The sequence below is a fragment of the Haplochromis burtoni genome, unplaced genomic scaffold (assembly GCF_018398535.1).
Source record: "Haplochromis burtoni strain Fernald_Lab_line unplaced genomic scaffold, NCSU_Asbu1 Contig_254, whole genome shotgun sequence".
Taxonomy (NCBI): domain Eukaryota; kingdom Metazoa; phylum Chordata; class Actinopteri; order Cichliformes; family Cichlidae; genus Haplochromis; species Haplochromis burtoni.
Genome location: NW_024582615.1, coordinates 109,591 through 135,620, shown reverse-complemented (window position 1 = coordinate 135,620; position 26,030 = coordinate 109,591). Strand labels below are relative to the sequence as shown.

The window sequence follows — 26,030 nt, the reverse complement described above, 5'->3', positions numbered from 1 at the left end:
GGTGTGGAATTTTGCAGTCCCTTCAGGACACACTAATGGACAAGTCTCTGAAATATTTGTGGTGTGATTTCAGAAATGGGGGCACATTCTGGAAGAGTAGCTCTCGCGCTGGTTTCTAGGCAAAGTGATACACACGATCAATACAGTGGGCTGAATCATTTTAGAACAAAGGCTTTCTTCTCCTGTTACATACAACAGCCTTGTATGAGCAACACCGTGTTCTGCACAAGTGCATTAATAAAAACACAAAACACAAGCTAAAATCAGAAGCCGGGTTTTCTAAAGACTCGTCAAAATTCAGAAGAGAAATGACATCCTGACAAAATTCTCCTAAAACCAGATACGGATGTCGTATCGCCTCGCTCCTGGGGTGACAAAAAGTATTTTAAATGTGAGAAACAATACTGGCATTCAGAGTGAAATTAAAGTTGTTAGTAAAAGGTTTCTGCAGGGCATAAACAAATTGGGTGTGTAGTTTGGCACCACTGAGTTACATGTCATCCTCAGCACAAAAAACAAAAGACACTCCAACATGCTCCCCTGACATAACCGCCTTCCTCAAGCAGTTCAACCGCTGCACGTTACATCACACCAGAAAACACCATTTGCAAAATGACTTGCTTCTTGGTTTCTGATATGAAAATATAAACTCTGTACCAGTGCTTATAGGCTCTTTATGTAAATAACACACTCACTGGGTGACTAAGAGCTCCAGTGCCGAGTTGTAGCATCATGAATAAAACAAATAAGCAGAGCTGAGGGCTCTACAGTGGCGAAAACAAAGCCTTCCAGCGAGGCTGACCTGACATTAACGTAGCTAACTGTTAAAGTGGGTGAGAGGAGTTTTTAGCAAGTCAGAGCAAAACATTGCGATTCAACCTGAAAACCGAACCAACAATGTCAGAAAGTTAGCACAAAATCACTTGCCATGTGAACTTAAACAAGCACAACCAAGAACCTGGATGTGAGTCCTATCTAGCAACAGTGCGTTTTTGGGCAGGGTTCACAGGAAACCTGCTGGATTCTTCAATGGTAAAAAACAGGAAGAGGGGTCTGTTCCTCCAGTGGAACTCAAACAGACGCTTTCACACTTTCTGACTTTCACAAGTGGTTAAAGACCAAAAATAAACTCAGTACAACAGGAAAACAGTGGGGGAACAATGACACTTGTGTGCGACTAACTGCCAGTAAGCCTTGGGGAAATTTGAAACTTGTTTGTTCAGTCCAGATGAATCACACAGGACTCATGAAGTGGTCTCGGTACGGTCATAAAAATAAAGTAATTTTTGGATTCCAGTATAACATACAGGAATCAGGGCTCCAAAACTGAGGCCATACTGATCCACATCGCATGCTGCTAGCAGCTAGCCAAAGAAAAAACTAGTAAAACTGATGTCTGCAGTCTGATTACACCTGCGAGGAAAGTACTGCAGTACAGGATTAACAGGTTAGTGAGCTGTGTTGCGTTTTCAGTGTCACAAATGTGGCTTTACCAGGTTAGGATGACATTATCGCAAGAGTTTCAGACTTTTTCTCTGCGACATGCTGCAAGTGCAATATAGATACTCGGCTGAAGGAAACTGTTTGATATATGCAAGCCATTCGGTTGTATCTTAGTAATATTGCAGAAGGAAGCCGTGCTGCATAGTTATGCAGCAAATGTAAAAATCCTACTTTGCTGCCAGTTCTGGTTTTAACCACTGAAACTGTATCTAACAGGACACAAATAGTCTATTTGTAGCCCATTTACCAGCAAAAATATGAATCAATAAAATTTATTTAATTTTCACTTTGTAAAAAAGCGATTTCCCACTCTCCTTTGCTAAGCTGTGCAGCCGTGTCAAAGCTTATAATAATACTGGTTTTTAATGATGTCTGACTGAAGAAGGCACCACTTAATTGGACCTTTGCAAACAGAAGAATTAAATGGCACACCATTACAGCTCACGTTCATTACAGCCAGATTTGTGCCCCCCCCCCCCCCCGTATTCCTGTCACCACTGCACTCTTAAAACCCCAAAAAGAAAACTTAAGAAAAAGAATCAAAAGATACATTTAACAACCCCATTTCAGAGCCTGAAGCCAAAAACCTGAGTTCACAAAGAAAATTAATAGCAACCAACATAATACTCATGTCTGGCTACAGTTTTAGGTCTTGCTGAGCACACGAAAGTCTCGCTATGTTGACCTTAATAGTACAACCCTCAGGATCAGTGTGCGTCATATCACAATCTTTCCTCTTGTTCCCTTCTGCTTTTATGATCTAATCAGATGAAAACAAAAGATCAAAAATAACCTTTAAGAAAACAGAAACAAAACTAACAACATTACCAATCCATCCACTCCTTTCAACCAGCCATTTGAGAAGTACTTCAAACACATGCTTTTTGTTTTTTATAAGAATCTTGCTAAAATAGAATTATTATCCATTAAATATATGCTTTAGCACTCTTGTGCAATTAGTTTGAATCGTGCAACATGCCACTGGTGTAGAATTACCTCCGTCTGCGTCTATACAACTAGAATACATGGCACATGAAAAAGAAAATCATCATGCCTGCCTAAAACGTCATTTTTAGAGGGAAAATACAAGTAAGGGAAAAAATTCATTTTCTTACATATGAGCAAGAATATTACATTCTACAAAACCCAAAATCAATAAGGAAGTGATGACAATTCAAAAGCTATTATTGTGAAAACCACTGTCTTGGTTTATTTTTTGGGGTTTTTTTTCCAGTCCTATTAGAGTTGGGGATATTTAAGATCCAGGATCTGAAACTTGCATAAGCTATGCATATAGAAACATGTTCAAATGCAGCCTGGCTGTAGATCACTCACCACAGCAGTAAGTCTGTTTGCACCACCAGTGTACTCAGTCAGGACCTTGTACCATGTGCTCAGAACCTGCAACAAGAAGCAGTTACAAACTCAGTTAATGGTCTCTGAATGGAGGTGAGGTTTTCAACCATGCAATTAGAAAACAACATATATCACAGCATGTGTTCGACATTTAAAACATAAGTTTTAGAATTCACTGCAAAGTGTCTATACACGGCCTGTACAAGCATCATGTGACACATTTCTAAAAGGCATCAAAAGTAAAGTGGAGGGTTTATTTATGGCAGTGAACACATCTTAAATTTGAATTATTTATCAGTTCACACAACCTTCTGTAAGTGTGGAAACTGCACATTTACTGCACTTGAAAGGAGCTCATGAAGAGAAATAAATAACTACATTTGCATCTTTCAAATTTGAAATATTTTCATGAGGGATAATAATGCAGGAACATGCCTCTGAATCTACCTTGGATCTATTAAATGCACCCCTTCAAGTTTTTGACCCGAACCTGATGCAGAGTCGATTGGACAATGTTATATACTGTGTTATGCTGCATACTAGCAAATGCACGTGGACATTTCTTAGGGTTCACAATTTTTACTAAAAAACTTTAATAAAAAAACACACACAAAACAGAAAAAAAGATCCATTGCACTATTAGGATGCATGAGCATGCAATGTAACACACGCAATGTCTCATATTATTTATTGCTTTCCACTGATTTGTGGTGGTGGTGCATATCTGCACATGTGGGCATGCAGAAGGAGGCACAAATTAATAATCAAATAATTCTAATAGTTTCTAATTTACAAATTATGTGATCCAGCAAATAGTCTGCAGCTGGCAGCTGTAATTTATGTTCTGCTCTGGTAAACTGGGCATAGCGACACGTGATCCAGTTCTCAACAAGCTGCAGGTTCTGGCTGGAGTTCTCTGCTAGCTGTGCATTCCCAGATGAGAACGACGACTACCTTTGCCAACTGTGGTCCAAGACAGTAGGACTGGAGTCCACCGAATCCAAGACCAGATGCAGGTAAATCATACTAAGGAGCGCCACAACAGCAACCAAGCAGGCTAGTTATTACCACCAACTGAACTTTCAAAATAAGACCGAAGGGATTGTTGAGCAGTAAATTTACTCCTGGTATCATTTCTCATAATTTATCAGAAAGACAAACAGAGAATGTTAACAGTGCTGGTTTTAACTTTTATCAGAAAATAAAATCAACGCAGCATTACTGGATTTGCTAACATCAAAACTCCATAGTTCACCCTTTAAACAGATTTCGTTGCATGCATCACTTCCCAGAAACAGCCAGCACCCGTCTGCCGGTGTGAGAGGAAATATTTTCACCGTCTGCACCCACATTGGTAAAAACCATCAAAATGTAAAATGATACCTCGCTAATGCAATGAACTGAACATGAGAAAAAGAGCTCACTGTGTCAGCCAGCAGCACATGGCAACTGAATGGCTTTACCATGTGACTGACACTCATTCAGACATCTGAACAATGGCTCACCTCTTTAGTCTGAGTGCAGATGGAGACAACAGCACACCAGGGGAGCCTGCTCGCTGCCCACATTTCCAATGTAAAGTATTTAATGTTCAATTTTTAGAAACTGGGATTCGGCCCTGTGGTAATTATGAAAGCTGCAGACTGAGGTGATGCTTGACTGTTACTGGATTGCATAATTCTGTGTGCTGCAAATCACTGAACATTAAGATTTGTCTTTTCAAGCTCCTCCTCCCAGCTTGCTGCTTCCTTCCCCTGTTTTCTTTGACCTTAATTCCCTCTGTGCCTTTCTCCTTTTAGTCATTGTTTCCATTGATTCATCTGACTCTGCTAGCTCTATAAAGTGATGGTGAGGTTGTAGTAGAGCCGCAGAGCAAAAACAGCGATAACCTAAGAACAAAGAAATTGAGTGGGAGTAGCTGGGTTTGACTAGAATGTCACAACACCAAAATTATCCGTTTAATACAATTTCAACATAAATATGTTAGTACAGAATCTATAAGAACACCACAGAATACCTGAAATATCAGGAAAAGAAAAGGAATAATGGGCTAGACAACACAGCACTTAAAATTCTTCTTTTTTAATTCACTTTAAAATGTCAGTTTTAACTTTAACTGCCTACATAGATTGTATACTGCTTTTGAAAGACTGGTCTCATTAACCAGAATTTTAAATTAGATGCAAAACTATAAAGTCCAGACCTTAACCTGTATTGAGTCATCTGTGTTTTCATCCATGTGGGTGTCTCTGTGACGATGAACCCTAACCCAAACAGTAATAATGAGATTACTCTGTATTAGGTCAAGCTCACAGTTTCATTAAAAGCTTTTACATGATACACAGTATTACAATGTCCCTGGTTTATGCCATTTAATAACAGGATTATTTAAAATTAGATCATGCTCAGTTTTGACTCCCTAACACGTAACTTACATGCGCTTGGCAAGCATTCCAAAAAACACATTTTTCAAATACCATGAATTATTATGAAATAATTGTACAGTCTATTATGACTATTATTTAACCTCTTATTTAATCTCTTTATATATATTTCTTTATATAATTTTGACTACATTATCAAGTTAGATTTAAGACTAACTGAAATGAAACAGTTGCTTCCACTTTCTGCCAACTGCCTTGTTCAAATTATTGTTGATTAAAAAAATATTGTTACAAAATCAACCGCACTCCTGTTACATAAGCCATTTTCACACATCAAAGCTGGACAGTTTTAGAAAAATCAGGTTGGGACATCATCCAAAGCTGCCCTTTCATACATGTAACACGCAACAGGAAATAGTCTGCCTCAGATACAGTCTCACCACTGGAAATACTCTGGTTTTGGCCCGGGATGGCACTAGGGTAGTGCAGAGATTACCACCATTTCCTTGCTCTTCTCCAGACAGATTCTCTAGGCCTGCGCCCAAAGATTTGGCTTTGGGTATATTGAATTATTGTGTGGGTTTTAGATTGTTTTTTCTTTCAGTTTTGAGATTCAAATTTTCCTCTTTTTTTTTTGCTTCTGAACTTGGGCACCATTGTGGGATTTTTTGCTGTCTACCCTGGTTGACCTGTTTATACATGTCCAACTGTCCAAAGACTCTTCCCACCTCCCGTTTTTCACCTTCCACTTGACAGATTGTCTTGTTACTGCTAGTCAAGCCTTCAGGGCATTTCATTGTGTAACTTGTTTTCTAGTCTTTGGGTTTCTTGTGCAGGACATTTAGACATTTTTTCTGTATTCTCTGACTACCTTTCTGTATATAACCCCTGCCCAGACTAAGGACTGGTTTTCTGGATTTTATTCTTCCTCCATGTGTTCTATATCCCTTTACTCCTGTGACTTTCACATGCCTTGACATCCCTCTCACTCACAGCAGTAATTATCAAGCGTCAAGTCCATTAATTACCTATTAATAAACTCTTTGTTAAAGTAGTGGTACAAATAAAACTGACAATAGTACAACTTTTGAGCGCAAGGGTTGCAACACTTTTCTAGTATCAGCATACCACGCAACACTAATGGCTTATCAGTGATGCATTTAACAGTGATATGTTCAGTGCTATAACGACTGTGTGGGCCACTCCTTCCTACTATGCATTTCTGGCTAAATCTACTGGAAAAGAGTTGAACAACTCAAAGAAAGAAACTCCGCTGGCAAATAGTGTTTTATGGCAGCGCAATGCAGGGACGCTACGCACAAGTATGAATGCTCCCACTTTTTAGACTACATCACAGGCTCTACTAGATCCACTACAGTAGAAATTAAGATTTAGAGGAAGTTCAGTCAGATACGGAAAATATAACATTAGCATAATTGGTATGAACTTGTTTTGTATTACACGCCACAGTTCCGCAATCCAAACGTTATCAAAATTTCAGTTTCCACCTAAGAGCCTTTACCAATGCCGTCGAGAAAGAAATGCTATGACAATACCAAATGCTGAGCCTAGAAATCAGGCTGAGGAATCTGAAATATAAATTGTGTGACTTCATTTACAAGCTAAGCCATGTTTTTCCAAGTCCTCTGACATTATGCACACATATTCCATCTGGTCCAGAAATGTTAAGTATAAACCCTCAAGAGTGAGCTCCAACAATTGTGATGGAGGTGCTAAAAAAAAAAAGCCACAGCGGCCTTTCTATTAAACACAGCACGGTGTGTGCTGTTGTATGCTTTTGTTGCTGACAGCTTTGTTGCTGTGAAAGAAAAGAGCGCCGATGTTCCAGTCCCAGTATGCCAGTTCTACTATATACCGTATGGAAGCTTACAGATGGCGACAACACTGCCAGCGATTCATATTACTGTCACTACCGTGGCTACTGTTATTTTTGCAGGGCAGTATGACACAGCATGAAGCTTGTGTCTTTATTGGCAGTTTCATTTTGATTTGCCACAGGACCATGCACTTCCACTGATCAATCACAGGCTGAACTGCCAGCCTTGTATCTAGATGTAGCTATAGTGGTAATGCTAATGCAATACTGGGCTGTGAGGCAATTTTGGAATGGATACCACTCTGGGATTGCAGTGCGCTTGTGCTGACTTAAAAACAAACAAACAAAAAAAAAAAACCAACAATTTTTTCTCATATACAATCATTACAAACAGAGAATGCCAGGATATTTCTTCTTTTATATTAACCTGGTCCATTCATTTCAATAAAATTGGAGGATTCCACCAAACAGGATCAATAATTCACCTAACGTTGTTTATGTGTGCGTGAAGCTGACAGGAAAGCTGTGGAAGGATTCTCCTGGTCCCTCACAGAAGCCTAAAAAGCTTATGTGGGATTCAGTTACTCACAGAATTGGATTGCATTTGTGGTGTTAGCAGAAGGGCCGGATGTGTGAAAGGGAACGCAAGTATGCTTTCTTTACAAAAATTACAATAGAACAACAATGACCTGTCCTGCTGCTGGACAGTAACTCCACTGTGTGGTAGAGTAGTCCTTCTGATGCTCTGCAGCCACATGAACCAGCTCTGCTGGGTCTGGTTCAGGGTGGCCAATTGATGGCATTTTAATTTCCAATGTTTATGAGAACACAATAATACATTTTTTTTAAAAATACTGTCTTTTTTTTTTGTCTTTTTTTGCACAGCTTTTTGTCATAAAGCGTCCCTGTTTCCTTGCAGGGGACCCTCGGCCCAAAGATAATTTAAACTAAAGTCATACTGACTTAGTACAGTCTAAGGCTGGATATGTGAATATGAAGGTCACAGGTTCCTACAGAAATATAATTAACACTAGGGCTGCCACAAACGATTATTTTGATAGTCGACTAGTCACCAATTATTTTTGCGATTAGTCGACCAATCAGATCATGCATCATGGATGTAAAATGTACAGCTTATTGCACCAGCATGCATCTGCTCTTATATAACTATCATTAGCTTACAGCTTGAAGTGTTTAAGGTCTGTGCTAACTAAAAATAAAGACAAGATGATAGTTTATTAAATTTTAATGAAATCTGCAGATTGTTTCGGTGGAGTTTAATAAACTCAGCCGTCTGCTCCTTGCTATCTAAAATATAACAGGATACCGGAGTATATTCTCGAGCATCTCACACTTCTGATAATCAGCTGTCTGCTTGACGTTTATTCAGCTGTGTAAAAACTATAACTTTAATCTCAGCCAAACCAATTTACTCAGGAACAAATAAAATACTAAAAAAGCCAAACAATATGGTGGGTTTGAAAATTTGCCGGGAGTCCGGCGTTCTCACAGGCTCTAGTGAGCCTTGCCACCGGCTAGCTATCGAGCTGGTGGGTAACAGACGTCTCCGAAAACGTGGGAGCGCTTTTGCAAATATGTGGTGTCTTGATAAACTGAGCAGACATTTGAGGTTTACACAGCTACATTCTCGCCTGAAAATATGTTAAACGTTTATTTTGTGACCCAGAAAGAATAATAAGAGTAATATTAAAACTAACTAGCTGCCGCCATTGTTGGAAACTGAGCTGCGCTATGAATTCTGGGACACAGCTCCTTCTTCTTCTTCGGGGTTTAACGGCAGCTTGCATCCTTGTGCATGCAGTGCTGCCATCTTCTCTTTCAGTCCGTTATTACACTCTTAAATCCTACTACTTATTGCTGCGTCTTTTGGGATCTTTCAAAGCTTCAAACGACGCGTCGACGATTTTAATAGTCGATGTAATCGTGACTAGTCGACTAATCGTGGCAGCCCTAATTAACACCATAAAAAAAATACACCTAACTGCACGCCTCTTAGACCTGAATCAATTTATTAGTGATTTGCTGAAATATCAGCATCGGCATTCATAACAGCCAAGAAATAGAAATTTTAAAAAAATAAAAAACTCTCAACTACCTTACAACTGTTAACACAGCACGGTTTGTCCAAAAGAGAACTCTGTCCAACGTTAGCAACACACATTTGGAATGCAACAAACACAACAACCACCTGATCGGAGCAGAGACAGGCGGTGGGATTTTCATGTATTTAAAAGAAAAAAAAGAGACTGGCCAAATATCTGATTTTAAGATCAAAATGTAAGTATCAGTCTGTAAAACAAAATCCACCACCACTGTCTTTTCTGTTTCTTTTTGCTAATTTGTTGCATCCCTAGTTCAAAGGTCATTTATTAACCTTTTAATATCCCTTCTCTCCAATACCATGCTCTGAAATCCACGTCATGTACAGCAAAAAAAACATAACCCAAAAATGGGCCGCAGGCCTTTCACTCAACAACAGTGCTGCATCATAAACAGGGGTCATATGCCCAAGTCCTTGTTAATACCACTAATCCGTGATGAGATCGGTTTTCTTTTGTCTGATCCAAGGCCATATGAGACGAGCTCAACCAACTGCAGATCCTTCAGATTTATGCCAGAATCACAGATAAAAACATCAACTACTAAAACAATGCTAAGCCCGGACAATCCCTGATAATAATGCAATGCAATATATCACAGCACAGGATCCCATGACATTTAGCTGGGCTTAAACACACCTCAGCTTTCTCCTTGTCTCAAGTACAGAGGAGGGCCAAACCCTGGACAGAGCAAACCAGAATCACAGGGAGCTTGTTAGAGTCTGGGACACGCTGTGGGTCATTTTGGGCCTCTTGGGATTTATGGAAATTCATATTTCAGTAAAGCTGGTGTGTGTAAAATGACATCCTCGTGATCTGGATACTCGTAATAAGTTTAGTGTTTGACCTCAGACGTTAGCAGCACAAATTTGAGGTTATTAAATTTGTGCTGGTCAGCTCCAGACAAAAATACAGTGAATTCTTCTATAAAATAACAATAAATAATTAGGAGAGAGCAGAGTGAGTGATCTGAAGAAAAGAAAATGGATGGAAGGTTAAAGAGCAAAGTTGGAATTTACAATTTAGGATTTCTCCTAGTCTCACAAATAATTTCAGGGAGGCCAACTTAGCGGGCTCCTGTTTGGTCACAGTATTTTCTACTTTACTCCATCCCTGAATCCCACAACAGGTGAGCAGCAAAAACGAAACACTGTAGAGATGTTTCAGAGCATCTTTCTGGTTTTAACCCGAGAAGATACTCAAAGATGATCACTGCTACAGCTGCTCTGCCAGAGGCAGCATACCTGTTTGGATCCTCTAATGACAGACCAGGACCAAACAGATGTGGCTGAAGCTTCCACACAGTGTATCGCTTCAGCTGGACGAGATGTGCTTACATATGAGATTTACTCAATATGCCCTGTGTCTTCTTTGCTTCACAATATCTGTTTGGTTCGAAATTAACATCATGTCCACTAAAGGCCGAACCCAAAGCTAGCTTAAGCTGAAGTTTTTGGTGATTAAAATGATCACCCTAATGAAAAATATATATTTTAATATATTGGCTTCGAATCAAAACTGTCTCCGACTCTTTTAGAAAAAGACAACAAGTGTAAACAAACAACAAAAATAAAGTAAAAATTCAAATGGAGCCATGGCTAATAAAACCTTGTTTTTGTTCTGTTTTCTTTAAGATTCTACATTAAATCATCATCATACTATGTCGACCACAGGAGATGCAAAAGTATGATGCAGTCTGCAGTTTTTCGCTTATGCAGAAGACACATCAGATAAGAAAACACACTCAGCACGAAGAAGGGCACACATAAGAAGATATGAAAGAGTAAGTCGCCGTTCATATCGTTACGTATTATTGGACACTCTGGCACTGCACAAGCAGAATCCCTGATTTGAACATGCCCAGTATTTTCTGTTTCAGAGCAAAGGGAAGTTTTTATTGTGCCGTCTTTAAAACCTTTGCCAGACATGCTTCATCACCAAATAAATCCATCAGGCATCTTTACATGTGAACGCGTTTCACTAATGCTACTTTTTCACCTTGGTGTGTTGAGAAGCGCGGCTTTTGCAGCTAACCAGATCATAAGTATTTAGGCAGCATTAATAAAGGAGGTAATATTTCTCTAAAGCCATCCTTTGGATCATAACCCAGTTCCTGGACCTTGGGTTCATGTTTATTTGATTCAAAAAGGGAAAATCCACATTAATACACATGAGAACAAAGTTCCATTATATAAATATGCCCAATTTAGCCATATGGGCCAAATTCCTGCAGTCCCTGAGAGGCTAATGGCATTTACAGATAGTAAAGCAAAGCAATGTAAAAAAACCATCCATTTACAGATAAGAGCCAGAAGCATTTGACTGATGAAACAAACACAAACCAGATAAAATATTAATCCAAGTCACACCCAAGCACATGAACACAAATAGAAACACTTTACGGTAATAAATCAATGACTTATAGTTGTTGATGATTGGCTCATGAACAAAAAAAGAACATTACTACTTCCATTTCTCTTATTACTTGACTGAGCCTTTAAAGCAGATCGTGCTTTAATCTGGCATTCATTAATAGCCATTAATGCAGGTGTAACGTGTTTAATGTTCGAAAGCCACACAAAAAATAATAATTAAAAAAAAAACTTGAGAAACAATCCACTAACTTGCTCTTTGCTGCAGTGAAAAAGCATTAAAACTGCAGTGTATAAAACTGACCTGTAAATTTTCTGTACTATCGGTTTGCTCCAGTTTTATTAAGGCCAACCTCATTTCTCAGATTCCAGCAATGCTAAGCATTCACTACGACACCAGTGATAACATCAAACACGCTTGCCAAAAAAAAAAAAAAAGTAGTGTAACAGGCTGAACAGTCAGTCAAGCAGTTCCTGCAACATGATAAAATCTGCACCCACAGTGCAGCTGCGGCGTGGCGTTCCTGTGTTGGCGGGTTAACCCGGGACCTGGAAGGCGTGGAATGCCCCAGTGGCCCTTTGTCTTTTCTTTCTGCTGACACTGTGACAGCAGCTGTGCTGGGGCGTTCCTGTGAGCCAATTAGCAAAGTGAGCATTCCATTCACAGTTTAACATCTCTTCGGATCCATGTGGTTCAATCAGAGGCTCATGTCATGGAGTTGGTCCTTTGCAAAAATACTGTCTTAATGTTAGATCTGTCAGAAAAGAACCTGCTGTTTGACAGAGCTCTCCAAGAAGCCAAGTAGAAAAGCCATCTCTGCTGGGAGGCCTCAGCCTCATTTATTAAACCTAAATGAACATTCAAGATAAATGAGTATCTGAAATATAGCACATTAGGGTAGGAAGGTGAATGAGTCTATCAGTGTCAGAGGGGTCAGGTTGTAGAGACCATGCTGTATGTCTTCATGAATATGATTGCACTGGATGAGTCAGCTGATGAATGAGCTGGTAAGCGCCAAGTAAAATTAGCAACTAATGCCACTAATGGTAGGATATTTATATCCTAGCAATATTAAATTCATATCATGTTTTTTTTAAATATTTTAACCAGTTGCAATGGCTAACATGGGTCACGCTAACTCATAGAGATGAGATCCAAATTTTTAAAAATGCCACATTTTCCAACTACAGCTCTATAGCAGAAGATTAATCCCTGAGATTAACACTGGCTGTATAAACTCAGTAATTTCTGAAGGCAGGCTTTCTAAATTAAGCTGGAAAAAAGAGATAAAAGAAAAGATCGACCACCTCCTCAATAGACTCAATAGGGTGAATGCAGCATGTCGTGTAGAACAGCTTTGAGTGTTCAGTAAGAGTAGCAAATGGATTTATGAATACCAGTCCATTTACAACATTTAAGATGGATGAAGCTACCATTATGTTGCCCATCATGTCTCTTGGAGATGAGCTTTTAGATTCAGCTAAGAATCTAAAAAAAAACTACTAGACTTTCAGTCAACAACACTCGAGCGCATGTCTGCTCCAGCCAGATCATTTTTGTGTTTACTTTCAGACTTTAGGTAATTAAAATGATTAATATAAAGCTACACAGTTTCAAGCAACTCATTGTTTCCCAAAACAGTTTCGCTATCAAATCCAAAGTCTGCATGACCCACAGCAGCTAAACTAAAGGTTGCACCAGACCAAAATTATCCTTACTTCAGTATTGCACTCTTCCTGGTTGTACTTGTAATGGCAAGGAATAGACCAATCTTTGTGAAAGTTCAACTGAAACAGTGAACATACCAAAGCTCTGCTAATAACTTTCCTGCATTTCCTAGATAGGACTTTATCACAGCTGCGATCGGAACCCTTTCTATACTTTTCCCCAAATTATAGTCAGCCCTGAGCTCACATTCCTTATCAGTCTAGCAAAAAAGACCTGAAAGCCTCTGCATACCCTTCACTTAAAAGTATAAACCATGTGTTTGTCCCGCCAGCTGGCTGTGTTTGCCATGCATCAAGAACTTAAGGCCACAGACATCTGTTTGCACAATTTACAAGAAACTGCAGCTGGCATGTGTATTGATTCTTCAATGCTGTTTTAACAGAAAGAAAATTTAAGTAGCTGTAAATAAAATAACTGAATCTGATATTAAATACAATTTTGAAATGATACTGGCACATATGGAAAAATCAATCAAAGCACAATTTTTCCGCACATCAAAACTAGGAATGAATTCAACGATAGGTCTCCGTTTAATGATAGTGGGCATCTTTTGTTGTTTTATTTTGCCACTTCAGTGGACTCAGAGATTCCAGTACAATAAATTATTTATATCTAAAGCACCACTGGCGGCAGTGCCTCCTTTTCCTTTTCTTTCCTTTTCTGTGGTCTGTAACATGCACTAAGGCATAAGACTTTCATGCAGTTTTTTAAAACACAGTAAGCAATTTTTATCAGTATTGTTGCAACATGAAGTCAGATTGTGCTTAGGCCTAAGTTCAGCTAGGACAATCTCATATGGAGAAGGTATTATTAGAAGAAAATCAAGGTCTCATTAAGAGGTATAAAAACTCTTAGTTTCTATTTAGGCAAACAAGAAAAAGTTACTTTCTTTTTCGATGTCAAGCAGCCACCATGTTATTACTGATCTCTAGTTTTTGTTAGAGCATGCAGTACATTCCAAACTAACAAAACATAAAATTATAAAATCCCAATCTTTTGTCATAAACAGCACAGTGGAATAGTTCATTACCAACAGGGTATTATTAGTCATATCATACTCTACTGGAATATATCACAAGATCCAGCAGTCCTACTCATGAGGTAAATGAAATTGTGGATTGGGACTTTCCCCAGAGTTTGGACGGAAGCTGCAGGCCATACATAATCACCCTGGGTCACTGCAGCAGAGGGGAAAGGGAGCTGCAGGCCTGTAAACTTCAAAGCCTTTTGAGTAAAGAGGGGGAGGGGCCGCTGAGCACCAAGCATTCTTCACAATGTTGAACTTGACCCCTGAGGTTGCCACACACACCATGTGACTGCTGTCAACTGTGTGTGTGTGTGTGTGTGTGTGTGTGTGTGTGTGTGTGTGTGTGTGTGTGTGTGTTGCAGATCTGCGTGGATGCGCATGTAGCATGACTGTGTGTGTGTGAGAGAGAGAGAGCGTTTTGAATACAGTCCTCAAAGATAATAAGCACACCTAACTCCTGGACCTTCAAACTTACAATTTAAACCAATTAAATAACAGGTTTGAACTATTTGGTAAATATAGCTAACCACTGTATTGGAGGATAATTTCTGTGATCAGATCAAATACCATACAAAACACAAGCCTGCCAAAGGAGAAAAACTCCACTTAGAATCAAATTACATTACACAAAGGCCCATTTCCTTTGTTACCCTGTCAGCTCTAACAAGCAGGAAGTTTTGTGTTATTCATTTGTTTTTTGTGCCACAAGCACAAAGGTACTAAATTACCTCAAGTATGTAAATAGCACAGTGTTACTGTAAATCTTTATTTCCACATCCACAACAACGTTTTTAAGTGTTAATAGAACAAAAGAACAATGTTACGACTTTACACAATTGTGACAAATATCTGAGCAACATGTTCAGCTGCCTCTCCAGAAAGTCTCTCATCCAGGTTTGCCATCTTGGACTGTAGCCATGGTGATACTCCTCGTTTCCCTCTACACTGAGCTGTCTATACGAGCACGTGAACTGGAAATCGGGGAAAATCTGACATATGTTGACCCTAAAGCCAGAGGTTTTAATGCCACAAAGATCGCTATCATTTTAACCCGCTATTATCACCATGGTAACTTTCCCACTTTCACTGAATCTTCTTTTTTCTGACGCCATTCAAGAATGACAAACATATATGACCGGCAATGCCACAGGATGTTGCTGACAGCAGCACTCAGTGGATGACTGAGCTGAGGTTAATGTCACACCATTAACAGCTCAAGTCCTTTTGAACCCAACAGTCAAAGAAGTAAATAATGAACTTTTATGGCCGTGATGCATTATGTTAAAAGCATAAACTAATTGTTACTATCCAACATTATTTATAGACCACCCAAATCTTGTATTTATCTGTGTTTAACTCACAGTTTTAGTGACGTACTGATCTAATTTACGTAAAGCCCCTTATGTTATACAACAACTATCTGTGGTAAATTTCCAGGTCAATTCAATCAAGTCAATTAAAATTACGTTTCCGACATCCCAGAAATTATACACACAAACCCTGTACTCATTGAGGAAATAAGACCTACTTATTGTTTAGTTATGGCAGATATGTACACGATCCAGGGTAGTTCCATATTTGTGCGTCTCTCCATCTCGTGTCAGGCCATTATCTAACCAAGGAAGACATTTTCACTCACTGCACTTTAGTCCATTTTGTCTTTCCCTTTTCAATTCACAACACTGATGACGGGCACTGGTTACATAACTGTACTACTCCACCACCACGCTTCCTCTGTGATTTATTAAGGCCAAGCAATAAATGTGTCCTGTGTAGATAACATGACTCAGCTGCCTGCTCTGTAGCAAAACCTTATTCTTCTGTCCTATGCTCAGCATGTGCTCTACTATATCAATGACAAACAGGCAAATTCAGTCCATATTAAAAACATCCACACAATATTTCAAAGATCACGACTTGCACTTGAAGCTTTCCTTTGTTGTCCTATTTTATACTCTGGTGTTAGACACAATAGGGTCAGTCATAAACGTCGTGCTCACAAGACAATCAGAGAAATGAACCAGTATGTGAATGTTCAACAACCTTGGCAGTTTAGAAACAGTTACCAAGGCAATTAGCTGTCACAGTCCAACAGGATTTCGACACATCTCTGCCTGTTTACTGAAATGTTGTGCTTCAAATGTTGTGCTTCAGCTCAGGAAATTGTAAAATTTACAGGAAGTTGATTACAGCCACTCAAACAATAATAATAACGTATACTTATTTGCTCCCCGTGGCGAAATTACTTGTTTTTCTCTGCATTTGACCCATTCAAATGCAGTGAAGCAGTGGGCAGCCACTAAGCAGGCGCCCAGGGGACGGTACCTTGCACAGGGGTACCTCAGGGTAGCTGTTCAGTGGATTCGAACCCCCAACCTTCCGATCATGGGGCGACCACTCTACCTACTGAGCTATCCCGGCCCCCAAAGCTTTCTATCATGCCATAGCTAATCTATCAAAAAACTCAAGTACTGATGAATCCAAAGTTAAGCATGTTATCAGTTAAGATAATGTTTTAAAGATCATTCTAGCTTCTTCTAGTGCATGTTTTAGAAGCTATATTACCTCATCGATAAATAGTGGTAGCGTGAAAGGAAATGTGAAAGTAGGAAAACACGACACAACCTCCATCATGTTGCCGTTTCAAGTTTCACAGTTACCAACGGGCAATGTTTTTCCTGGTTTAAACACTCCTTGGTCCACATATAGTTAAGACAAAGAGTCTTTGTTACTGTAGCTGACACACATTTAGGCATTTTCCTGTTATTCTATGACCATTTCACAAAAATGTAATTTAAACCCCACAATAAACTATACACTGCTTAAAGGAATTTTATAAATGACAGTTCTGGTGGTTTTCCTGTAGTTAAATGCCAAAACCTCCCTGATGGTTTTGAATATGACATTTTTGTAGGGAAAAAGCCAATAGTGTTGAGCTGCTGGATAATACCAAGCAAGCCAATTGTAGCTCATTCGCCCCTTTAATGCAGTACATTAATATTATCATTAAAATATTAAACCTAATCTTCCAATGTAAAGCTTCATGTTGATGTGAATGTCACCCACCTCTTACATCACGGGCATATGTGGGCGCATCCACACCATGGACATAAAAGATGCTGAACTGCTTTAAACCTACATTCTACTGATTAACTGCAATCCTTCTAGCGACCCTTGTGGTTGCAAAAAGACTAAGTTATACAGAAGTTCGATCCCTCAAATCCCTCAGCTCAGTAAACACTATCCTGATGACTTTATGGCCTCAAGCGCTACGTCTGAGTCCTACTGAATAAAACATTAAGTTCATTGTGTAAATTACAGTTACTCAGAAATGAAGATTATCCTGGACATACTCATTATCGAACAACTTCTCAACTGCAAGTTGGTAGCCAAAGAGTGCAGTTTCACAGTCTGATCCGCCAGCCGCTCCTCACTTTTGGCTTCCACACACCAGGATGGAGATGGCAAACACAGCTCACCCTGAGGCTTCATAACGGGACTTCCACCTATTATACCATCCCTGTGTGTGAGAGAGCGCAGGCACACACACACACAAACAAGTTCATGCTCACAACTTTGTCCTCTGTGAAATTAATGTGCATATGTGGAGCTTCTACACCGATCCCTCATCATCCACTAATGGTCACACTTATGTTCACTAATTACAGCAGGGAACCTCTCCCGCTCCCTGATATAGACTATGTTCATTCTCTTCAAGCTAGAAGTGGCAAATAAACTCCCCACTCTTTCTCTTTCACTTGTTTTTGGGCAACCTACAGTTGGCTGGACACTGGCAACTTTACAGGGAGGCAAAAGGACAATCAGACTACAAAGAAGATTGCTTTAATTGCTTTACCACTGCAAAGTTGCCAATTTCAGGTTAAGTATTTATAGATGCGGATTTCTGCTGAAGACAATATGCGTCACGTTTGCATGAGGGTAAACAATGAGGGCAATGTTTCTGAAGACAATGTTTCTCACTGTCTTAGTTCGAGAGGATCATTGCAGCATTAAAAAAAAGCATGTTTTATGTATACAGAGGAAAAAGTGCTTCTACATCTTTGGAGAGAGCAGACACGCACATGGTGAAACACAAAATAGACACAGGACAGAAACCAGCATCATTTCTGTTAAGCTCCAATTTACACTTGTGTGTTTGTATGCGTTCTAGACGTGAGACAGAACTATATTTTAAACATCTATAAATACAGTAAAAATAGGTGATTCAGACATTATGAGCCTTTCAAAGATCAGTTTCCTTCCCATTCCATCTCCTACCTACATGCAGGATTATTATTTTAATCTCTGTGGATGTCTGTTCAGAGTCTATTCAGGTGTGACTTACGATGCAAAACACTACAACGGGTTCAAAAAAGGAGCAGAGGGGAGGCCAGCACATGCTGTGTATGAGCTCTTCTTTCTTTTGTCTTTTTTTAACCAAAAAACCCACATAACATGTGCAGCGGTGATCCCAATTTTAACGATCAACACAAAGGCTTTAGGTTTTGGTGGGTTTCTCTTGTTGTGTGGTTCAGTTCTTTAAAAACACAACTGAACTGATACAACCAGAGGAAAGAGGAGTAGCTCTGATCATAACAGCACATAAACCAAGATAAAAGAGCATATCTGAGATTGCTGTGAACTCAACAGTGACACTTCCACAGAGAGTAAAAGTCACGCCAAGCTACTGTACAGGACAAAGTGATTTGTCTTTATACGCTGAGCTGAAAGAGACATACAGTAGCACAATTGTAGTATCTATATCTTCACGTTTATAGATTTGATAGTTATAGATGTAAAAATAGCTGTCACTGTCTTGTCGGGTGACACACTGATTTTTCATTTATAGTACTATGTATGGTACGTCTCTGTAGGTAGATGGGCAGTATGTAGCTGCCACCTGACTGCGAACATGCTACCACTGCTAAACCATAATTTCCCCATTATAGGTCATCTGTGCACTAGGACAAACAAAGGATGTGTTGCTTAATAGCAGTCAAAAATTGCACTATGACACCATAAAAACTGACAGAGAGCTCACTGCTGACATATGCATATCCAGCCCAACAATGTGAGATTAGATAGCAGACTTTGTAGTCGTCAATGATTCCTGATTAAAGAAAAAAATACTGAATAACTGTGAGGTCACACAACTGGCTTTGTGTCATTGTCATTTCTGGGGATGAACCCATAACAACAGATATAACGAGAGTGAAAGTAAATAAAAAAGCCTTGTAAACGAGCCTTGAACTTGTAAACTAACTTGACCACAGTGTGAAATACCTCAGAACAGCTCACCCGTTGCTGTTAGCTTCATCTATGCCACGTTAGTTCTCCACTAGAACTGAACTGAAAAGAACAGATAAGCTAACAGATCGGCAGGTTGCTCCCGATATCCGATCCAGCACTTTCAGTTAGGATTATACTGACATCTAAAAATCAGCTCTCACGCATTCATAAATGGTGACCTCCTGGTCACAAAAACAGGAGACACATTAAATAGCTGACACATAGAGCAAACCTCAAGTTTATTCTTCTGGAGCACACTTACTGTATGGATAGCCCTAAGGGTGGTAAACGCTGTAGATGCACGTGAATAAGGACACAAGTATATGTTTCAGCTGATGCTAACAGCCCATATTAGCCTATCAGAATATATCTGTTTCTGCGTCACTTTATTTAACTCTCTGCATTGTCTGCAGCACATGTAGCAGAGTATGCCCTGTAGACAATTTTAAACTCTTACGCACTGTGAATATGAAGCACAGACACCTTGCCTGACCTTAAAACCCACAAAGACAAAAAAAAAGCAATGACCTGAGATGACATGTTTTATGGTGTGGTTGGTCTTTAGCTTCAAAGAGTTGATAATTATCAGCTATGAAACCCAATAAGAGCTGCCCTTAATAAAATGAGGGCTGCTTAAGCCCAAGTTTATGTGTGAATACTGGACTCAGGACTGTGTGTGTTACATAACATACTTTAAATATTCGTTACAATGTTTAAAGAACTAAAATCCCATGAAAGGACCAGGTCAATTAAAAAAATAATGACAAATGAATTTAAAAATATCGATATATATTAAAGCCTACAAATATCTTAACCCAGTTAGCCTGTGAAATGTAACTGAGGCTAAACAGTCTCTATTGCCAGCCTTTTCCTTGCTAGATAGTGAAGGCTTATCTGGGACTGGTACATTGTGTCATTGAGTTGAGCTTTGCAAGGTTGGCAAGTGGCCCTCCTGTGTGTGTGTGTGTGTGTGTGTGTGTGTGTGTGTGTGTGTGTGTGTGTGTCTGTCTGTCTGTGTGTATTCGACCCTCCCCCATATCGTCCATGGCTTTGGAACAACCAGCTCTGTAATAAGCTTTCAATCAAAGTGGCACAAAGGTAACAAAGTAAATAACACGATGAAATACTATGACCTGAACTTTGTCACAATTATGAATCCAAGGTATGCTACAGACAAAAAAATAAACAAGAGCCTGTAAAGCACAACACAACAGACTGGCACAACTGCTAACTGGGCTCAAACAGTTTCAGTTTTGATTCATAACCCTTCATAGTTTTATAGACACACTGCCTTATTTAACAAGTACAAAGTGCGTTGAAACACACAAATTGTCCAAGTTAAGTAAGAGACAACAGAATAAATTAAACCATAACTGGCGAAAATAGTTACTTCACAATAATAAAACTTAAGTGACAAAGTAAAAAGTTTGATGTCATATTCAATCTAATTTATTGTGGGTTGAATCCAATATAAATTATCTTAGAAATGTATATTCTAATGACATGGGTTTAAATAATACAAAAAATATATTACACTGGTTTTAATTCAAAGCTAGTAGGAGTTGCAGGAAGGAAGGGCGCGCTCACAAACACAAACCACGCGCGAGAACTGCTTTCGAACACATGCACACGACACGCGCGCGCCTACTCACGCGCTGAGGCTGCCCATCCCCCACACTCGAGAAAAATTATAAAAATAAACGTCCGAAACAGCGCAATAACCCGGCGAAACCTCGCGTTCACAGCCACGCGTGATCGATCTACGCGAGGTTATCATTTATAACGGCAATAATCAAGCGGAAAGACGGTAAACACTCACCAAAAGCTCCAAATCACACAAGGGGGGTGCCTTCTCCTCTGTGCTCCTAATATGGAATCTCCTCCACCACCGTTGTTTTCTAGCTCTAATTACACCTCGAAAAAAGCGTTATAACTGCCTTCAGACCCGGCCAAGCGGGGCTAGGAATCCCCAATGACCGATGTGTTTTGGAAACACGGGCATATATAGTGATAAATCCCCTTAAAAATGAGCTGGATGTACAGTTGGGTCTAGATTGTAGGTTTGCTCGCTAGTAGAGAAAAGAGCCAAACGGTTCAGTAGCAGCCAACGGCTTCAGACTGAAACACAGAGCATCTGACCTGCCAGGCGAAAATGAGCTAGGCCTGAGCTCCTCTCTCTGCAGGAAGCACACTCTAGTCACATAAACATCAAAATGGGTGTCGCAGTATGGAGAAGGATGGTGTAGTTAGGCTGGGGGTAAGCGGTAACTCCTCAAAAACAACTCAGAAATATTAGGTTAAAATTAATTATCCGTTTATGTTGCTCAGTAGTAGACTGTTATTACTACGTAGCTATTTTTGGAGTGTAGCTGTAGGCATGCTGTTATGCACATGAAAAATATACTGTAGCTCACATTTTAGTTATTTATGGAACTATGCAAAAAAAAACGATGTAAAAAAAAAAAGTACGATTCTTTTATGCGATAATAATTAAAATTTTCAGGCAACATTTTAGGAACAAAATGTACTTTTGTTGTTTGGAACCAAGCCTTCCAATGCTGGCTCGCACACCACATGCTAACTATCTTAATTATTAGTAAAAGCAGGGCTATCGGAGTCGGTTGATGATAGGCAACGTAAATATAACCAATATCACCAGCTCCACATGCACATATTTATAGCTCACAAGAACAGAACTAGAGTGTGCAGGAATGCGGCGCTGTGAATGAACAATCAACTCCCTGGTGCATACCAAAATGTACAGGTCCATGACCATGCGAAGGTTAGCTTAGATCTGAGTGATGTAAATTTTATGTAAATAAGCACAAGGCGACATTCAGTCTTCTGCGTGCTTGGAAATTTATTTGTTACGGTGTGAATAGATCTGGGCAGAACCACTACAAGAAAGTGCAGCAAATACACATGTATCAATTGGAAAAACAAAACTTTTAGCCCTAACACAATTTAAATAGATATTTTTGTTTTAATTGCACCACTGTAGATGTTTTACAGGAAGACCAAAACTTCTAGTCTCTACAGTTCTGGTCTCTAGTGGCCATTCCAGGAAGTGGAATTTTTGACACTTAAGCTCAGCCCACAGAGTTTAGCTAATATATCCTAGTGGCCAGTACTGGGATTGCACACAATATTAAAACCCTGCAGTTGAAAATAACTTCCCACATAAACCACAAAGTAAATTAATTTAACAGGTAATTTAAAAATGCTTGTTGTTTACTTCCTATATAATGATTTTGTTATGTAAGAAGAAAACTGAATAAATCACACAACAAGCAGCCCACATGATAACAAATACAGCTGGTAACATTTATTAATTTCACCCCATTATTTTTAACGCAACATCAAGTATTATTCAGGATAATACATAGACGTACTGAGGTGAACGGTGTTATGTGACCACATGTGTTCACAGTAGCATTCATGAGGTGACAGAGAAGTGTGTGGTGGTGGCTTTCTCATGTAAATTCATCCTATAAGGAGAGGCATGAGCAGACGCAAACTGATGTGTATTCTGCAGACATAAACTGTGAAAAACAGACAGCAACTCATGTATGTATTACCCCAAAGCATATACTCATCAGCATGCACACACGCACACAGATAAGGCTCAGCTGAGACAAAGAGACACACAGACAGAAAGCCCTGGGGTGCTGTGTAGTGTGAGCTTTAGTGTGGCTATAACAAGAAGAGTGGGGGATGGGTAATGACCTTTATACAGGGTGAGGGGGAACGTCAGTGTTTTTTCTTCACCCTCCCTTTCACATGCCTGGAGAGTTTTGTAGTACAAGAGGGGCCCTGCAAGTCTGATGGTGCAATTATTTTCACACTGTTCTCCCTTGAAGACTTTGATGACTTTTCTTGTATTTGTTTTAGGAGGAAATGAAGCTATCCCACCAGTGGTACATCACGGCATCTCTGCCCCATAGCGGCTGAACAAATCAGGGGGGTACAATGATTTAGAAACAGCTCCACTGTGGCAAACTGTGAAGTGAGTACCACGGGGGCAAAGCAGACCACTATTAGGGTAATGGCTTTCTGGAAAACCACATCACATTATCTCTATGCAGTACTCTGCCTCAGTGTTTTCTTCTTCTCTGTGCCTTCTACAGTAAGCACCCAACCACCACCACTTCTAATGAGTGAGTTATGAAAGTATGGTATTCATGCTACAGGAATTCAGGGATTCTTCTAGAAAACCTTTCAACAACCTAAGACAGCTTATCATCATCATTCAGTTTTTAAACAAGCCTCAACATTGTCTAGACGTCTGGCAACGTCATCTTCAACATATTTTTTAGAGCTTATTTCCTTGTTCCCGTTTTACATAATCTGTTAAAACTTGTTTTCATGTGAATGTGAAGAAGCAGAAAACAAGCTTTTTTTAAAGCCTACTGTAATTGAACTATCACAAAGAGGTTTTTGAGTATTTAGCCAGATGTTTATGCATGTCCGCGTGCAGAAATTCCACTACAAACATGGCAGGTACAGTCATAAAACTTTAGTTGGGATCAAAATGAAGATCAGATATGCTAAGACTGGGGTGGTCTAGCCTGTGACCAGTGAACAAATGGAAAACAGAAGAGGTAAGCATGGCTTTGTCCTACTTTACACCCCTGTCATATAGCTTTGTGCATTTTCTGTTGTGTATAAGTATATTTTCCACAGTGGGTGTAGCCTTAGAATTCAATGGATCTTATTTGAAAATGATTAGGCTGTCAGAGCTCTTGCATTCATGGGCAGTTAAAAAAATAGTTCTATAAATATGCTCATATTTACCTTCTTGTCAAAATTTGAGGAAGCATGTAAGCACCACTTTAATACCTTTATGTTTTATGCGAAACAACAACAACAGCTGGGGTGACAGAAACACAACAAGTAGTGTAAATAGTGTAAACAACCAGCAGACATTTTGACATGTCACAGTACGAAAAGTAATCAAATTAAAGTGCTGAAATCTATTTAGTGGCTTCAGATAGAAAGAAAAGCATGTGTCAGCGCATATGGAAATGCGCACAAGAGGAATTGTGGTTGCAAGGTGATCAGATAAAACGATGCTTCGAGGCGGCCTGGCTCACATAGTGATGGGACCTCAGTGAGGTGTGAATGCAGTACATACAGCCTGACAGCATTCTTAAGAATATATTCCACGGAGTGAGTTGAAAAGCTACGAAACCTCCTCTCTTCATGCAAGCTTAAGCAGTCTTGACAAAAGCTGCATGTAGAGGAAGAAACTTTAGCAAACTTCCCTGTACAAAAAGGTGTTCAATAATGACTGTGTCCTTGAACTCCGAGGAGCGCAGAATGGAGCTGAAGTGAACGCTGGTGAAAATGAAAGCTTCCACCAAATTGATGCCAGTATTTAAAAAATAAAAATCCACGTGTTGATGTGTCTTCAAGTAGAGCAGCTCCACTGTTAGGTTATTAATAACTGTGTGATCTGTGCATGCATACTTCCGCCCGGATGTTTAGCATTGACAGAGTGTTGCATGTAGATTGAATTTATTGTGTTATGAACTGCAGCAGTGAGTAGGAGAGGTATAGCAGATGTGAACAAAGCAATACCAATGTCCCATTTAATATTTGTCCCTACCAACATATAACATGGAATTTCTGTCATTCACTGTGGCCAGAAGGTGTTCGATGGCAGCTCAGCTACAACAGCAAAAGGAATTACCTGGAGTGGAACAGTGTGAGTTACACCTAGTGACACTGGAATAATCCTTTGAAAAAAGATGCTTTAGAAAATCTCTGCTGTGGTATGAACTTTATTTTCAGTGCTCGTTAACCCAAAAAAAAGGGAAGTAGCTTAACCTGCAAGAATGTCTTATATGTGTATATATAAAGCATCATTAGCTGTGCCAGGGAGGATTGAAAGCCTAGTTGCCATTGCAACTGTAAGTCTGAGAGAGTCTGAATGTGTAGTTCTTTTCATCCCAAATCCAGCTTCAAAAAGGTTTTTGATCAATTTCTTTTTCTTTTTTTTTTACTCCTGACATCACTCCAACTCTCAGCTGGAAAATGGTGAATTACACTCCACTCCTAATGCACTTTTTTGATCATGTCTCCTTTAATGAAGTTCAATATCAAGACATCTCTTTCCTCCCAGTTTTTTGGGGCTTCTATCAGGTCTAATTGGACATACACCTCAAATAGACCTGCAGGTAAATGCTTCCCAGACTGGGAACAGAACACCTGACACTGATCATGTGTCTTTCCATTCTGTCTCTTTAATAGGTTTACCTCTGGCATCATAATAGTTGGTATGGATTTTATTGGCTTTTAGCTGCTACAGCAAATATTTGTTCTAAAACCAGTTATTATTATAAGCTCAAGCTTCGCTTGGCTTTATAATATGATTCAGGTCTTTGTTTAAATGATGAAAGCTTCACTTTACT

At 39.4% G+C, this 26,030-nt stretch overlaps 1 protein-coding gene across 1 annotated transcript in view; it reads right to left on the bottom strand.

The window, feature by feature from the left end:
* LOC102308849 (TBL1X receptor 1) overlaps positions 1–21,803 on the bottom strand; it is a 45,148-nt gene extending 23,345 nt beyond the window's left edge. The window contains exons 1-2 of the mRNA XM_005938616.3: positions 21,437–21,803; positions 2,839–2,904 (exon numbers count right to left, since the gene is read on the bottom strand). The gene's annotated coding sequence lies outside the window, so the exon portion shown is untranslated. The remainder of the gene's footprint in view (positions 1–2,838; positions 2,905–21,436) is intronic.
* Positions 21,804–26,030: the final 4,227 nt, after the last annotated feature.